This window comes from Ovis canadensis, chromosome 25, assembly GCF_042477335.2.
Source record: "Ovis canadensis isolate MfBH-ARS-UI-01 breed Bighorn chromosome 25, ARS-UI_OviCan_v2, whole genome shotgun sequence".
Taxonomy (NCBI): domain Eukaryota; kingdom Metazoa; phylum Chordata; class Mammalia; order Artiodactyla; family Bovidae; genus Ovis; species Ovis canadensis.
This window is the reverse complement of record NC_091269.1, coordinates 34,065,692-34,083,271: the sequence shown is the minus strand read 5'-3', so window position 1 is coordinate 34,083,271 and position 17,580 is coordinate 34,065,692. Positions and strand designations below refer to the sequence as shown.

Genomic DNA, 17,580 nt, shown 5'->3' with positions numbered 1-17,580 from the left:
TTTTGCACATTTTTTTAGTTGACATATAACGTTTTGACCATAAATGTAAGCTGCTGTAAATGATGCGAGTTCCCATTTATGGTAACTGTTGTCACTTAAAAATGATATATCGTCCTTTTAAATGTAGCCAATGAAATCAAAATAACATAGCAATTTTAAGGCCTCTGGTCATCCATTAAAAGCTATAAACATGATCTTTAATAGCCAAATTTAACATTTTACAGTTTTTTCCTTAATTGTGTATTCCTTCACTTTCACAGAATTACATTGTAGTGAAATACACCTTTTTGCTAAATTATCTTTTTTTGAAACTGATCATTGTATTATGCTTTTTGGCAATAAAACTGTATATGAATTTAAAATAATGATTTAAGAAGGCAGGGGCCAAGATGGTAGCGCAGGAAGACCCTGAGCTCACCTCTTCTCATGGGCATACCAAAGCTACAACTATATACAGAGCAACTGTTGATGTAAAAGATTGAAAGATTAATAGACAAGATCTTGTACAATTAAAGATGTAAAGAAGGAACCCCAGGCATGTGGGTAGGAGGTACAGAGACACAGTACAGTTAAGATCTATACCCCTAAGTGGGTGATGCACAAACAGGACTATAATTATTGTTGCAGAGATTCTCCCCAAGAAACAAGTGGTCTGAGCCCACATTGGGCTCAATAGTCCAGGGGTCCTGCATCAGGAGGATGAGCCCCCAGAATGTTTGGTTTCGAAGGCCAGTGGGGCTTACTTGCAGGAGAGCTCGAGTGCTCTGGGAAGTAGAGACCCTCACTACACAGTTACAGTCATCAGAACAGCATGGTACTAGCACAGCAGCAGACACATAGATCAGTGGAGCAGGAGGGAGAGCCTCAAAATGAACCTGTCCTTATAGGGGCAATTAATGTACAACAAAGAAGGCAAGAAGACACAATAGGGAAGAGATAACCTCTTCAATAAATTATATTGGGAAAACTGGACAATTGCAGGTAAAACTGGACAACTGCAGGTTAAAGAATCAAACTAGACTACTCCTTCATATTATGCATAAAAGAAATTCATAAGAGATTAAAGACTTAGATGTAAGACCTGAAATCATGAAACTTCTAGAAGAAAACATAGGCAATGTACTCTTTGACATCAGTCTTATATTTTTGGGATATATCTCTTCAAGGCAAGGGAAATAAAAGCAGGAATAAACAACTGGGACTACATCAAGCTATAAAACCTTTGCATAGCATAGGAAAATATAAAAATTAAAAGGCCATATACTGAATAAGAGAAGATATTTGCAAATGATATATTTGATAAGGAATTAATATTCAATATAACCCAAGCAACAAAATCCAAAACCCAAGAAGCAACATGATTAAAAAATAGGCAGAGAATGTAAGTAGACATTTTTCTAAAGAAGATGTACAAATGACCAAAAGACACATGAAAAGATGCTCTCAACATTACTAATCATCAGGAAAATGCTAACAAAACCCCCAAAAAGATAATAGCCTCATACCTGCCAGAATGACTATTATGAAAAAGACAGTGAGGATATGGAGAAATGGGAATTCATGTGTACCATTGGTGGGAATGTAAAAAGCTTCCACTATGAAAGTTTCTCAATAAATGAAAAATATAACTACTATATGATTCAGCAATTCCATTTCTATTTATTCAAAGAAATAAGAAACACTAATTAGAAAAGATCTGTGCATTCCTTGTTCATTGCAGCATTAGCCACGATATGGAAGCAACCTAAGTGCCTGATAGCACTTAAGCCAAGTTTATAGGCTTATTCTTAGTTGGTCCTCACTGAAGTAACACTCATGTCATGGCATGTGTTAAGCTGCTTGGTCATTTCCAACTCTTTGTGATCCCATGGACTGTAGATTGCCAGGCCCCTCTGTGCATGGAATTCTCTGAGAGTGGGTAGTCTTTTCCTTCTCCAAGGGATCTTCCCAACCCAGGGCTTGAACCTGAGTCTCCTGCTTTGCAGGCAGATTCTTTTACTGTCTGAACCACCAGAGAAGCCCAGTGTGTGAGAGCAAGGAGTAAACACAGACTGTTTAAACCTGCTGAGTCTCTGTTCTTGACCATTGTATTATGCTGCCTTGAATTGTTTGAATAAAACTTCATAAAGCAGAGCTCCTAAGGCTGTGTGCCATAGCACAGTGGATGGGGTATAGATACATAGATCCTCTCAGAGTTGGCAGAAGCTTGCAGGCCAGTTTGCCTATCTCAGTGAGCAACTTTTTCTTCTTACCAGGAGTGCTAGTTTAAATTTTTAAAATTTTAATTAATTAATTTTTTGGCTGCACCACATGGCATGTGGTATCTTAGTTCCCCAACCAGGGATTGAATCTGCACCCTCTGCAGTGAAAATGCTGAGTCTTAACCACTTGACTGCTAGGGACGTCCCAGGAATGCTAATTTAAATATTGTTTTCTATATGCATCAAGGAGTTGAAAAGACTGGGAGATCTAAAGGATCTTTGGGCAGATGCCATAAGTGGACTATACGCCCACTAAAATGAAAGAAAGATACATAAACAAATTGACTTGAAGAATGAAGTTATCAGTAATGTTTATCTGAATGGTGAAGCAAATCTGTATGATTTAATCCCAGAGTTATAAAATAGTGGCCTATGGCTAAATTTATCCTGGAAAACTCTATAAACAACCTTTTGGAATAACCGAGCACAATTATTTAAACAAAAATAGAATGTGCTTTTCTTTTCATGGGCCAAGAGAACGTTCAGTAGTCTGTACTGCTTCTGTATACCTAGAAACTTGATACTTTTACATTTTCCCACCTGGTTTCTGGAGGCTTTTGGGTGTGCTGCTCTTATTAAATCAGTGAAAAAGTGGTGGGTCATACATGGTTGGTTGTGGTTGTTCCATTGATAAGTCGTGTCCAACTCTTTGTGACCCCATGGACTGCAGCACGCCAGGCTTCCCTGTCCTTCATTATCTTCCGGAGTTTGCTCAAACTCATGTTCATTGAGTCGATGATGCCATCCAACCATCTCATCCTCTGTCACCCCCTTTCCCTCTTGCCCTCCAATTTTGCTGGAATCAGGGTCTTTCCCAATGAGTTGGCTCATGGTTGGTAGACTGTATTAATCATCTTTTTGTTATTTTCATCAGAGGTCTGTTGGGGGTGAGGGAGAGCGAGCATCAACACTGGAGTTAACCAGTGGGCAGATTAAACGGTGATCTCAACACCAGCACCAAAACAACAATAAAATCATTCCTTTCTTCCTCTTTTTGAAAAATTGTTTGGAAAAAATTTAGCTCATGTTTCATTAAAAAAAAATCAAAGTTGTTTTAGGAAACTCCATTACTGCTTGTATAAATAAGTGCTCAAGAGACTGTGTTGATTTCTGAAATTATTATTGGTAAATTCAGAGCTATTTTGGGTTTCCTTATACCAATATTGCAGTGTTATTTTTTTGTCTGAATTTTGAGAGCCAAGAATACTATAATTCTTGCATTAGAGAAGTAACTATCTCCCTTGGGAAGGTGGTTTCTCTAAAAGGATATCCAGCCTGTAAAGTAGCTTCAAAGTGCAAGTCTGTATAATGTACCTGACTTCATTATTATTATGGGTTGTGAATATTTAGCCTAGCACACTAACCTGGTTTCCTTTAAAAAAGATTTTTTTAAGCTTTCTGATACATACATTTATAGTGAATATGAAGGTGCTCTATGAATTCACCAATCAGCTTTATGAGATCTTACTTTTTTTTGCCTCATTTGCTCCAGATATTTAAGTTATGTAAATATTTTTTATCTTTGTTATTTATCCTGTTTTCTTCTGATTTCTTTCTCATTGTGTGCCCAGAAAATGTGTGTCTTAAAGTTAGTATTTGCTGTTTTTCATACTATTGTGGCGAGTTTGCATCTATTAAGAGTATTGTCTCAAACTTCATATAAAATGGTTTCATGTTCTACATATAATTCAGCACTTTTTTTCCTCCTCAGTATTATGAATTTGAGATGTATTCATGTTGGTGCATATGACTTCAGTTCATTTTTAACTATTTTATATAGTCATTCATTCTCTGTTGATCAATATTTCATTTGTTTCTTTCTCTTCCGATTACATCAGAAACTGAGAGTCAGCACTGTATAGGGGCTAAGGCAGGGACTCTGAAAGTCATGTCTGGTTCAAATACTTGTCTTATCATTAACATAATTAACAAACTCACTAACAGGTAAAAGTTGGTCCTGCGTGGATTACAAGGAAGTGATGTCATGAGCAAAGGGTACTGATTAATCCAGTGTTGTATACACAGGTCTGAAAATGAAAATAAAAGTAAACAGATGGTAATCATGGAGTTGTAATGAAGATGAAATGTGTTAATATTTATGAAAAAAACAGAATAGTGCCTGGTACATAGTAAGTACTAAGTAGACATTTGTTATGTAAAAATTGTAAAATAAGTCACAGCAATGAAAGGTGTTGAAAAATCTCTCCTTGGGTACTTGAAATTGAGTTTTTCTAGGATATATTATTAAGAGTAGGAGAATTTGCTGTCTGAGGGTAGACAAATCTGTCTTTTTTGAAACTATAGAGGTTTTTTTAATCCCCCCCTCAAACGTTATTGAAGTTTGATTGGGAGAAAAATAGTATATGTTTAAGGTATACCATGTGGTATTTTAATGAGTATACATATCTTTAACTTTTCAAGCAGTTGCCAGATTGCTCTCCAAAGTATTGGTACTAATTCAGTTTTCTGTCACCTCTCATCACCCAGGTCTGTATAGAGATGACAGACATGTCTCCATATTCTTTCACCACTTGAAATGGTAAAGTTATGAAAATTTTGGTCAGTTTTTGATTGTGCAGTGAATGCCTTTGTGCTTTAGTTTATTAAATTTCCCTGATTTCAAATGAGGTTGAACTACTTTTACATGTTAATGGCCATCTTTTCTAGAGTGCCTAATTGTTCTCTTGACTCTTTTTCTCCCTCTTATAAGTTTCTTTGTGTTTTTCTCATTGATTTCTGGGCCATCTATCACAGTTTCTTCTTTTGACATTTTAGTCTTTAATGCATCAGGAATTGACTTCTAGGGAATTTCCTGGTGGTCCAGTGGTTAGGACTCTGTGCCTTTGCTGCCAAGGGTGTGGGTTCAATCCCTGATTGGGGAACTAAGATCCTGAAAGCCATGCAGCCTGGCCAAGGGGAAAAAAAAAAAAAAGGAATTGACTTTTGTTTAGGGAGTAATTGACATTCAACTTACGGGTGTGTGTGTGTGTATGTGTGTGTGTGTGTGTATTGCTCAGACGCTCAGTTGTATCTGACTCTTTCCGACCTCATGGAATGTAGCCTGCCAGGCTCCTCTGTGCATGAAATTTTCCAGGCAAGAATACTGGAGTGGGTTGCCATTCCCTTCTCAGGGTATCTTCCCGACTCAGGGATCCGACCTGCGTCTCTTCCGTCTCCTGCCTTGGTAGGCAGATTCTTTACCACTGTGCCGCCTGGGAAGCCCATCTCTCTCTCTCTCTGTATTTTTACCATTATATATCCTCGTTTGTTCTTTTCTCATTTATTTTAGTTATGCTTTGGTCACATATTGAGTTTCTATGTATGTGTATTTAGGTCTGTTTCTGGGCTTTCCATATCGTTTTAGTGACCTGTTTTTCCCTGTTTTAATACCACATTGCCTTAAATTCTATGATTTTTAAGAATACATTTAATATGTAGGGCAAACTCTGCCTCATATTTAAAATGACCTGAGTTATTCATGCTCTTTTACAAAATTTTTTATTAATTTGTCAATTTTCATGAGAAATTATAATTTAATTATTAAAATTGTTTTTAATATATAGGTTAATTTGGGGGATAATAATTTATAATTTTCTTTATTAGAGTGTCTCATCCATGAGAACATTTTTACTTAGGACTTTTTTGTTCTACTTTATTAAAATTAATCTGAAATTTTCTTTGTTCTGCACGTTAGCAATTCTGATTACATATTACTTTCCATTTTGACATGTTTCGAGCAGATGTGGTTAATTGGTGGGTTTATGGCTTCACTGGAAGTTCTCTGTTCCTTCTTTACTTTTTTTCCTTCACACATCTGATTGGCTTTCAGAGTTCCAACTATCACCTCTTTGTCAGTGACCCTTCAGTCTGTCTTCATAGCTTATCTAATCTTGCTCTTAATTCCCTTGGTCATCATTCTAGGCTAATTTTGCATTCCCATTTTCAATTGTGAATAGCATTATTCATTCTAAAATGTACAATCAATGCTTTTTAGACTAACTGAAGTTTTGCCAGTCTTCTCTTCATTGGTGTGAGTCATTTTTATAATAAACTTATAGCAGATATTTGAAAGTGTGTTAGTCGCTCAATCATGTCCAACTCAGTGTGATCCCATGGACTGAAGCCCACCAGGCTCCTCTGTCCATGGGATTCTCCAGGGAAGAATATTGGAGTGGGTAGCCATTTCTTTCCTCCAGGGGATGATATTCCTGATGTGGGGATAGAACCTGGGTCTCCCACAATGCAGGCAGATTCTTCACCATCTGAGCTGCTAGCGAACGCTAATAACTTAAAATTGACTATACTTTAAAGCCTCTCAGACTAAACTTGATACAGTGACAAAGCTTTTTATCAAGGGGAATGAAAGCAACTGGACATCAAATATTGTTGGCCATTTTGCCTTTACGTTGATTTTTGAAAGTGTGTTTAACTCTTATGATCACAAACATGAAACTTGCAGACCCATCTCTGCATTTCTGCATTAAGGAAACATGCAGACAGTATACGTGAGACTATGATTCTTGTGTCTGTTCCTCAAAAATGATAGAACTTCCTGTGTGCTCTTTTTAACTCAGCTGTGTTTTATGACGGAGCAGCTGCATTTCTTCATAAAAACTTTGAGCAATATTGCCAAGAAAAATGGAAATGATTTAAAACACACTCTCAGACTGGAACGTTAACAAGCATTTTCTGATAATTGAAGGAGGAGCACTAAAAACATGCCACATGTTTTAACATCTTAGGCCTTTAGTTCTGGCAGTACCCTTCAGGAGGATGACAGGATAGTAATGAGGAAGGCTGGTAACCAACATTATACCCTTCAGGAGGATGACAGGATAGTAATGAGGAAGACTGTTAACCAACATTAAGGGCTATCATATCTGTCAAACTGGTGCCCCTTCATTTCCAAGAGCATGATTATTAGTTCTCTATTTAATACTTTTCTTGCCACCTCCAAGATGGCACATTTAGTGCCATATAGTGACTTGAGGGGCTTCCCAGGTGGCTCAGTGGTAAAGAATTTGCCTGCCAAGCAGGAGACTCAGGTTCGATCACTGGGTCAAGAAGATTCCCTGGAAAAGGAAATGGCAACCCATTCCAGTATTCTTGTCTGGGAAATCCCATGGACCAGAGGAGCCTAGCAGGCTGCAGTTCATGGGGTCACAAGAGAGATGGACATGACTTAGCAACTAAAACAGCAACAGAAGTAACTTGACAGATAGTTCTGTTGGTTTTGTTTAGTGAAACAAAAATAATTGAAGACACATAACTTAAAACTATTCTTAGAGAAGGCGTATCCTGAATTTTAAGGAGTAAGTTAATCGTAAAATATCTTATGCCCACTACCTCCTCCCCTTTGCTAATTAAAATACATGTCTCTGTAAATTATACAGGCAAGGCACATTGACATGGAAATTGAATGGTCTGTGGTTCCAGTTTGGCTGCTTTTAGTCTCTGCATCTTACTTACTTTGTTAATTTGGAAAGTGAGGTGGTTGCTTATGCAACTAAGGGAAGAAATGAGTTTAAAGGAGTTTAGAAAGTAGAGTAATTTTGCCCCCACCCCTCCTCCCCCTTTTTTTGCTGCACTTGTATCTTGTGAGATCTTAGTTCCCCATCCAGGGACTGAACCTGGGCCCTTGGCAGTGAAAACACTGAGTCCTGATCACTGGACTGCCAGGTAATTCCCTATTTTGCTCCTTATAAATTCAAAATGGAATTTTCATAGCTTTCTGGGTTTAATGGTGAAGTTGGGAGAAGGCAAGCTCTGTTTCTAAAAGGAAACCCCACTTGTAAAATTTTTTCAGAGTGAAATTTAAGAACTCTTTCTAGTTCATCCTCTTTATTGGGGATAAGGGCAGGGTGCTGGACTGTGTCGCATGGTGAGAGTGATATGGCTGCAATTAGCCTCCCAGTAATTAGCAAGTGTGATGCTGTTGTTTTGGCTCCTCTCACAACTCTACTGCCGCCCAAAAGGCCCCTGGTTGGTCAGAGTTGGTGACTGTTCCAGATATGGGTGGATTGTTTCAGCACTTACTGAATACTTTCAGAAGACCCTAGATTCTCATCTTTAGAAAATGTTAGCAATGACCTTCCTATGCAGATACTGTAATTGCCATTCAACTGATATTAAAAAAAGAGAGAGAGAAACCCATGAAGTGTTACTTTCTTAAAATCCACAAGTATTGGGATTTCCCTGGTTGTCCAGTGGTTAAGAATCTACCTTTTGATGCAGAAGATGCGAGTTTGATCCCTGGTTGTGAAAGACTTGAAAGTCGCTCAGTCATGTCTGACTCTTTGCGACCCCATGGACAGTCCATGGAATTCTCCAGGACAGAGTACTGGAGTGGGTAACCTTTTCCCTCTCCAGGGGATCTTCCCAACCCAGGGATCAAACCCAGGTCTCCCACATTGCAGGGAGATTCTTTACCAGCTGAGCCACAAGAGAAGCTCTTGTGGGTAGCCTTTCCCTTCTCCAGCGGATCTTCCCAACCCAGGAATTGAACCAGGGTCTTGATCCCATGTACTATGGGGCAGCTAAGGCGCTGCGCCACAATTAGAGAAAGCCCACATACCACAGTGAAGAGCCTGTGCAGCTCAAAGGAAACAAACAAACACCACAATACATGCAAGTGGGTGAATCATGATTAGAGACCAGGATATCTGATGCAGAGTTGCATATGATTTCCACTGGAAGACATCGTGCATTGGTCTTAATAATATGGGCTTCTAGAATGCGACACCACAACCTAGGCCTTGGGCACGTTATTTAATCTTTCTAAGTCTCTGTTTTCTCATCAAGAACAAGGAGATGCTAATACTTTTTTTAAGGGCAGTTTCTGGGCTTCTACCCTCCTTTCTCCCCCTTTTCCTTTCTCTGCCATCATCATTACTGAGGTCTTGACATGTCCCCTCCAATCTGCTCTATACTGGGACACAGTTTTGGACAAGGCAACCCTTCCTTCTGTCTTCATAGACTTTGCAGTTTATTGGAGATCCTTATTACACGGCAGTGCAAGCAGTTAGGATGGCCTGGGTTGGAGGGCTGCTGGACAGGTAGAGAAGACTTCCTGGTGGCTGAGACTGAAAGATAATGAGGATTTAGCCAGGTGAGGAGGAGGGGAAAGAATGTTCCAGGAAGGGAAAATGGTAAGTGCAAAAATGAGAAGATGTGAGAGCTTGTGGTGTTCTCCCAGGAGCTGAAAGCAGTTCAGCCTGTGCAGGTGTGGGGAGTGATGGGAACTGAGAAGGTTCAGTAGCAAGGCCACCCCACGAAGGACCCTGCTCATCATGTTAAGAGTTTGGGACTTGGTTCTGAGAGCTTTGGGAAGCTACTGCAGGAGTTGAAGGAGACTTCCAGGTGACGCTAGTGGTAAAGAACCTGCCTGCCAATTCAGGAGACATGAAACGTGGTTTTGATCCCTGGGTTGGGAAGATCTCTTGGAGAAGTGCATGGCAGCCCACTCCAGTATTCTTGCCTGGAGAATCCCATTGACAGAAGAGCCTGGCAGGCTGTAGTCCATAGAGTTGCAAAGAGTTGGACATGACTAAGCAACTTAGCACTCAGCAAGCGTGCCAAATGGTAAGATTCATATTCTGGTTATTGTCTGAAAAAATAGATATGGAGAGGTTGAGAATGGAGGCCAGTTTGCAGGCAAGAGATGGTGGGACCCCAGTTAGGAACAAAGGAAGTAGGAATAGGAAGTAAGTATCGGGATCCCTTGATGGTCCAGTGGCTAAAGACTTTGCCTTCCAATGAAGGGCGTGCAGGTTTGAGTGCCGGTTGGAGAGCTGGATCCCTGCACGCCTTGCAGCCAAAAAACCAAAACAGAAAATAGAAGCCATATTGTTAGAAATTCAGTAAAGCCTTTAAAAATGGTCCACATTAAAAAAAAATTTAAAAAGGAAGAAGTATCTTCCACTGATGCTTATGTTGGAGAATGGCAGGCCTGGATGTGGGCTTCCCTGGTGGCTCAGGAATCTGCCTGCAATGTAGGAGGCCCAGGTTCAATCTCTGGGTTGGGAAGATCCCCTGGAGAAGGGAATGGCTACCCACTCAATTGTTCTTGCCTGGAGAATTCCATGGACAGAGGAGCGTGGCGGGGTACAGTCCATGGGGTTGCAAAGAGTTGAGAACAGCTGAGTGACTAACACTTTCAGGGTTGTTTTTTTTTTTTTTTTTTCAGAGCATCAGGCTTGGGTGTGGTAAGTGGAGAAGTGGGAAGAGTTGAGCATGGGGTCAGGTTTTTGATTTGGTCAACTGCCGAGTGGGTGGTAGTGCCTTTCCCTGAAATACAGGCTATCAGGACTGGGGAAGAATACTATTTCTTACTCTGAAGATCTAGTACTTCCTGCATGCTGTTCCTGGTTCTAAGCAAGTGTCTTATGTTGACCATATTGCTGAATTCTCACCTTGGCTCTAGGAGGTGGTCATGTCTATTGATTCCCATTCTATTGATGAGGAAACTAAGGCATGGAGAGGTGAGCAGTCTGCCTCAGAACACAGGGCCAGAAAGTTCTAGAGTCAGAATTCAAAGCAGGCAGTGAGGCCCAAATCCAGGTTCTTAACCACTGCACCCTACTTTGTCTTCCCAGTGGGGAGGATAAGTTCATTGTTGGTTGGGGGGACCATCAAGACATAGAGAAACCCAGGGGTTTAGAGTTTAGAAAAAAAATTGCGGCCATGACATAGATATGGGAAATGCCTGGAGTACCTGTAATTGAACTGTGGAAGGAAGCGTAGAGTAAAAAGAAGAGAAGGCCTCTGAGTTCAGCAGTGTTCTAGTTGTTCCCAGAAGACTGACGTTAGGCACAGCCACAGAGTTAGCAACAAGACCAGGAGAGGATGGGTAGACTGTCTCTGACATCTTGATGAGGGTACCTGGTTTTAGCAGGACTCCAGTCCCACCTCTGCCCTCCCTCTGAGACTTGGGCCCCTCTGGGCCGTGCTGACACTCACTCCTTTTCCTTGGCCCTCAAGATACCCCTACCTTTGACTGTTGCTTGTTCCTGCTTCTTGGGTCTCAGTTACACATTACTGGATTATCTCATCTCCCAGACCAAGTTCTCTGCCTGCCTGTCCATGCATCATTTTGTGCATTTTACTAGAGTGCACGCAGTCCATGGCACTTTTCAGTCCATCACTCTCCCTGGTCGTATAATCTGTAGACCTGTGTTTTAACTCTGTGTCAGGCTGGGCACTCTGCCTGAGTCCTCTCTGAGCTCTGATCTCCACCCTAGCTTTTCAGTTCCATCTGTGATCAGCCATTCAACTTCTGAAAACCTAGCCTTAGACCCCTCTCATTAACCATCTTCCATGTCTAAGTCCCAATATTGTGGGGTTTTTTTTTTTTTTTTTTTTGGCAATACTGCATGACACCGTAGTTTCCTGACCAGGGATTGAGCCTGTACCCCTGCAGTGGGAGTGCTGAGTGTTAACCAGTGGTCCACCAGAGAAGTCCTTCAGTTCCAAAATTGAATTAGGCCTATGGTTGGCTTGCTTGCTTTCTTTTTCGGGGCCTCAGAACACTAATGGGGAAAAAAATCATATAACTGCAATGATTTAGTCTCCAAAAAAAAAATCCCTTTTTGTATTTCTGAAACTTTGAAGTCTAATAATGTATTTCATTTTGTCTTAATATTCAGTCATCTTTAAATGAATAATTTACACAAAGACTGAATAAAGCAGAATAAAATAACTCATTTGCTGGTGGTAACCTGACAGCATTATTCATGATAAAAGGGCTTATGTAGATTTCATTTCATAATATTGAATTCTATTAAGTAAGGTATTTTATACATTCAGTTCAGTTCAGTTCAGTTGCTCAGTCGTGTCTGACTCTTTGCGACCCCATGAATCATAGCACGCCAGGCCTCCCTGTCCATCACCAACTCCCAGAGTTCACTCAGACTCACGTCCATTGAGTCAGTGATGCCATCCAGCCATCTCATCCTCTATCGTCCCCTTCTCCTCCTGCCCCCAATCCCTCCCAGCATCAGAATCTTTTCCAATGAGTCAACTCTTCGCATGAGGTGGCCAAAGATGTTTTATACATTAAACATTTTAAAAGATATATATATTTTAATTTCAATAAGAAGAAATCTATATTCATTGTTTAAGGTAGGTAATAAGATAAATTTTGTGCTTTGTTTAAATATAGACTCTTCTGTATACTTATGCATTGGGGTTTTAAGGCTACCCCAGACTTTCTTATTTTTATTATTCTGACTCAATGTTTTGAAATTTTGCTCTCTAAATTGTATCGTAAGTAATCATCTGTTTTCCCATTTTTTTACCATATGAAAACCAATATAACTGTCAGCAAAAGATATCCTGTTATTATTAAGCTGACAATTTAATTCTCACAAAAGCCTTATCCATTTATTTTCTTGTTGTATTCTGCAACCTTAATATACTTTTAAAATACCATTTCCTTAGGTTATTTTTTAAATATTAAAACTAACTCTCAGGACTATTATTATTCCCTTCATGTTCATGGAGAATTAGAAAATTATTCTAAAGTTCTATTGCCTTTTTTTCAACTTGTGTCTTACATCGTTTGTTCTCCATCTAGGAGGATAAAACCACAAGCTTGCAGATAACTGCCTCATTTCCATTGCTTCTCTGACTGAGTGTGGGGAAGTACTGTCTGTAAGTAGGGCAGTCTGAGTGGATTTGGGCAGCTGGGGTGGAATTTAGCTTCTGTGACAAAGGGCCAGTAGAAGTCTAGCAGAGCCTGGCATTTGGAAAGAGTGTTGTACTTCATCATGTAAGGAAAAGCTAGTAGTATTTGGTGTCTTTTTTTTTTTTTTTCAGTTAGGAAAAGATTACTTTGGAATTTGGTCTCTAGGTGAGGTTGTAAGAAACAGCTTGGAATTTGAGAATCTCTGGAGACCAAGCTTCATGCTTGATTGGAAAAGCTGGTGCTTTCATCAGTCATAAATAATTTTAAATGTTCTGTAACCATTTCTATATCTAAGGCATTCAGATAGTCCACATACACTTGTTTCTTTGAAAACTGGAATGGTAACTTTGCGATTTTGTAAGCTGCTTATTTAAGTAGGAAAACTAAATGTAATATTTAAAATCAGTTAAAAAAATTATCTAACTGTAGCCTCCAAACCAAAGAGTTTCTTTGTTTGGAGATTTTAAACGTTTAAATAACATGAGGCATACTAATATCTTAGGGTAGTAACATGTACTGATTTAAATCTAGACGTAAAGTGATATGTTTTTGGTGCCATATGACTACAAATAAGTATTGTTCCTCTTTTTCTTGTCTTAGCTCACCTTTCACTTGAATGACTTACTATGTGTCTCATTGTATTGGAGTCAGTCATTTCTTAGAAACAGCAAGGTGCTTAGAATATTGCTGCTGGTTCTTTCATATAATTTGTCTAAGAGTGTTGCTAATCTGTTTTCTCTGGTCTATAATTTCATTACAGTTAGGAGCACCAGGTCTCAGCCAAGCCTGTGTCTTCAGCCTTGAGCAAGAATCATAATGGCATCACTTAACCCTCAAACACTTTTGAATGGACAACGAGTCACTGTGCTTCCATGCATTCTTTCATCATTGTTAGGTGCCTTTCATTGTTGGTACTCTCTGTAGTTTTCCTATTTCAACATGCAATGATTCTATAAGTATACTGTAGCTTGAGATGTGGAATTTGTTTATGTTTGTATTTCGTGATTAAGTATTTTTATTCTAGAAATGGAGATAAATTCTTCAACAAATTGATGACTTGCTGGTATATGTCCTGAACACATGTTACTGGAAATGTGTGTAATATATGTTAATTTATAATTTTATTAGCATTTACTTGTAATGATATACCTGTAATATATGTTAAAGTGATGGCCTAATGTATATTTGAAAATTTAATACGCTTATGAACATACATCCTTTGAAGTTAATTTCAATTAATTTTGTTCCTTTTTTACAATAAAAGGTAACTCTTTTCAAATTACTTGCAAAAGTCATCTGCTATTAGTAATTTAAAGTTTTCATTTAAAAATGACCAGCTGTTTTGCTTTGTTATAGCATTTTCACTTATTTAATTGACTTTTATGATGTCCTATCTTGGCATGAAATGTTCCCTTGGTATCTCTAATTTTCTTGAAGAGATCTCTAGTCTTTCCCATTCTGTTGTTTTCCTCTATTTCTTTGCATTAATCGCTGAGGAAGGCTTTCTTATCTCTCCTTGCTATTCTTTGGAACTCTGCATTCAAATGGGTATATCTTTCCTTCTCTCCTTTGCTTTTCGCTTCTCTTCTTTTCACAGCTATTTGTAAGGCCTCCTCAGACAGCCATTTTGCTTCTTTGCATTTCTTTTCCATGGCGATGGTCTTGATCCCTGTCTCCTGTACAATGTCACTAACCTCTGTCCATAGTTCATCAGGCACTCTGTCTATCATATCTAGACCCTTAAATCTATTTCTCACTTCCACTGTGTAATCATAAGGGATTTGATTTGGGTAATACCTGAATGGTCTAGTGGTTTTCCCTACTTTCTTCAATTTAAGTCAGAATTTGACAATAAGGAGTTCATAATCTGAGCCACAGTCAGCTCCTGGTCTTGTTTTTGCTAACTGTATAGAGCTTCTCCATCTTTGGCTGCAAAGAATATAATCATTCTGATTTCGTTGTGGCCATCTGGTGATGTCCATGTGTAGAGTCTTCTCTTGTGTTGTTGGAAGAGGGTGTTTGCTATGACCAGTGAGTTCTCTTGGCAGAACTCTTGAGAAACCTATATGCAGGTCAGGAAGCAACAGTTAGAACTGGACATGGAACAACAGACTGGTTCCAAATAAGAAAAGGAGTACGTCAAGGCTGTATATTGTCACCTTTTTTATTTAACTCATATGCAGAGTACATCATGAGAAACACTGGGCTGGAAGAAGCACAAGCTGAAATCAAGATTGCTGGGAGAAATATCAATAACCTCAGATATGCAGATGACACCACCCTTATGGTAGAAAGTGAAGAGGAACTAAAAAGTCTCCTGATGAAAGTGAAAGTAGAGAGTGAAAAAGTTGGCTTCAAGCTCAACATTCAGAAAACGAAGATCATGGCATCTGGTCCCATCACTTCATGGGAAATAGATGGGGAAACAGTAGAAACAGTGTCAGACTTTATTATTTGGGGCTCCAGAATCACTGCAGATGGTGATTGCAGCCATGAAATCAAAAGACGCTTACTCCTTGGAAGGAAAGTTATGACCAACCTAGATAGTATATTCAAAAGCAGAGACATTACTTTGCCAAGAAAGGTCCATCTAGTCAAGGCTATGGTTTTTCCAGTGGTCATGTATGGATGCGAGAGTTGGACTGTGAAGAAAGCTGAGCGCTGAAGAATTGATGCTTTTGAACTGTGGTGTTGGAGAAGACTCTTGAGAGTCCCTTGGACTGCAAGGAGATCCAGCTAGTCCATCCTAAAGGAGACCAGTCCTAAGTGTTCATTGGAAGGACTGTTACTAAAGCTGAAACTCCAATACTTTGGCCACCTCATGCGAAGAGCTGACTCATTGGAAAAGACTATGATGCTGGGAGGGATTGGGGGCAGGAAGAGAAGGGGACGACAGAGGATGAGATGGCTGGATGGCATCACCAGCTCGATGCACATGAATTTGGGTGAACTCTGGGATATGATGATGGACAGGGAGGCCTGGCATGCTGCAATTCATGGGGTCGCAGAGTCAGACATGACTGAGCGACTGAACTGAACTGATGATATCCTATATCAAAATTATGTGGTAGTCATAATTTTTATAATTTCTAATGTACAGATGAGATGTACAAAAAAGGAATGTTTTGTTTTGAAGTGAACCTGTGTTTAGATGTAAAATCATGACCAGTTTAACTTTTAGGTTACTATAGATTCTATCTCCCCCCTTTGCAAATTATCTCAATATTTCAGCTTCTTTGTTGGCTATGTTCATTGGGGTCAGTGGCCCCAAAGAAGCCAGGAAATCTAAGGGAAACAAAAATTTGTACTGTTTGCTGCATAGATTCAGATAAGGACAAATTGTGTGGCCTGGAACGTTCTTAGGTACATTGGGTTGAATTAAGCTTAAGAAGATTGGGAAGGCAGCCATAAGAAATAGGTAATGCTAGCTTGGCTGCAAAAATTTAGTAATGAACTCAAAACCTTAAATCCTTGTACCTTCAAAGGGAGACAGCTAAATCCTTTTAGTATGAATCTATAGACTAAAGAAGTGTTTTTCAAATTTGTGTAATGTAATGACTCCTTTTAAAAGAAAAAAATAGTTATTGTGACCTGTTAGTGTTGACTTATATTTTAAGATTTCACATTACTTAAATAGGTAAAAGCACAGAACTTGGCTTGAACACTTTATGCTTGTAACTCTCGTGCAAGCATGCCATACACATAAACGACACAGAGAATGGTAATGATACATTGCTGCAAATAAATCACCACTTCTAGTGCAGCTGTGGTGCTGGCCACTAAGCCGTTATGGCCTGGGTTCTTTTGAGTTCAGCTTGCCCACAGTACTAGAACTTAAATGCGTGGCTTGTGCTTTTGTGTTATTTTTTGTCAGCTTACAAATATTTGAAATATTACTACCTGATGTCAGCTTGATTGTGAACATGAAATGGATATAGTATACAGTTATAAGATGATTATCCAGATGATTCAGAAGTTATTTGTATTAAATTTTTAGAGTTTATACTTGGTATGGTTCAGTTCATTTCAGTTCAGTCGCTCAGTCGTGTCTGCCTCTTTGCGACCCCGTGAACAGCAGCATGCCAGGCCTCCCTGTCCATCACCAACTCCCGGAGTTTACCCAAACTCATGTGCATTGAGTTGGTGATGCCATCTAACCATCTCATCCTCTGTCGTCCCCTTCTCCTCCTGCCTTCAGTCTTTCCCAACATCACGGTCTTTCCCAATGAGTCAACTCTTTGCATGAGGTGGCCAAAGTATTGGAGTTTTTGGCTTCAGCATCAGTCCTTCCAGTGAACACCCAGGACTGATCTCCTTTAGAATGGACTAGTTGGATCTCCTTGCAGTCCAAGGGATTCTCAAGAGTCTTCTCCAACACCATAGTTCAAAAGCATCAATTCTTGTCAGCTTTCTTCACAGTCCAACTCTCACATCCATACATGACTACTGGAAAAACCATAGCCTTGACTAGACGAACCTTTGTTGACGAATTAACAGACATCAAAACTGGCTAAGGGGTAGATTACTTGGGAAGAGAGCACAAGATAAATTTCTGGGGTGATAGAAACTGTTACATCTTAATTTGGGTATCATTTTCATGGGTGTACACATTTCTCAAAACTCATGAAATGATAC

At 39.4% G+C, this 17,580-nt stretch overlaps 1 long non-coding RNA gene across 1 annotated transcript; it reads left to right on the top strand.

The window, feature by feature from the left end:
* The first annotated feature begins 4,748 nt into the window (after positions 1–4,748).
* Positions 4,749–14,227, top strand: LOC138430041 (uncharacterized). Its single transcript, XR_011252971.1, has 3 exons — positions 4,749–4,800; positions 12,835–12,911; positions 13,706–14,227. It is a non-coding gene; the product is annotated as an uncharacterized lncRNA (long non-coding RNA).
* The last annotated feature ends 3,353 nt before the right edge of the window (positions 14,228–17,580 follow it).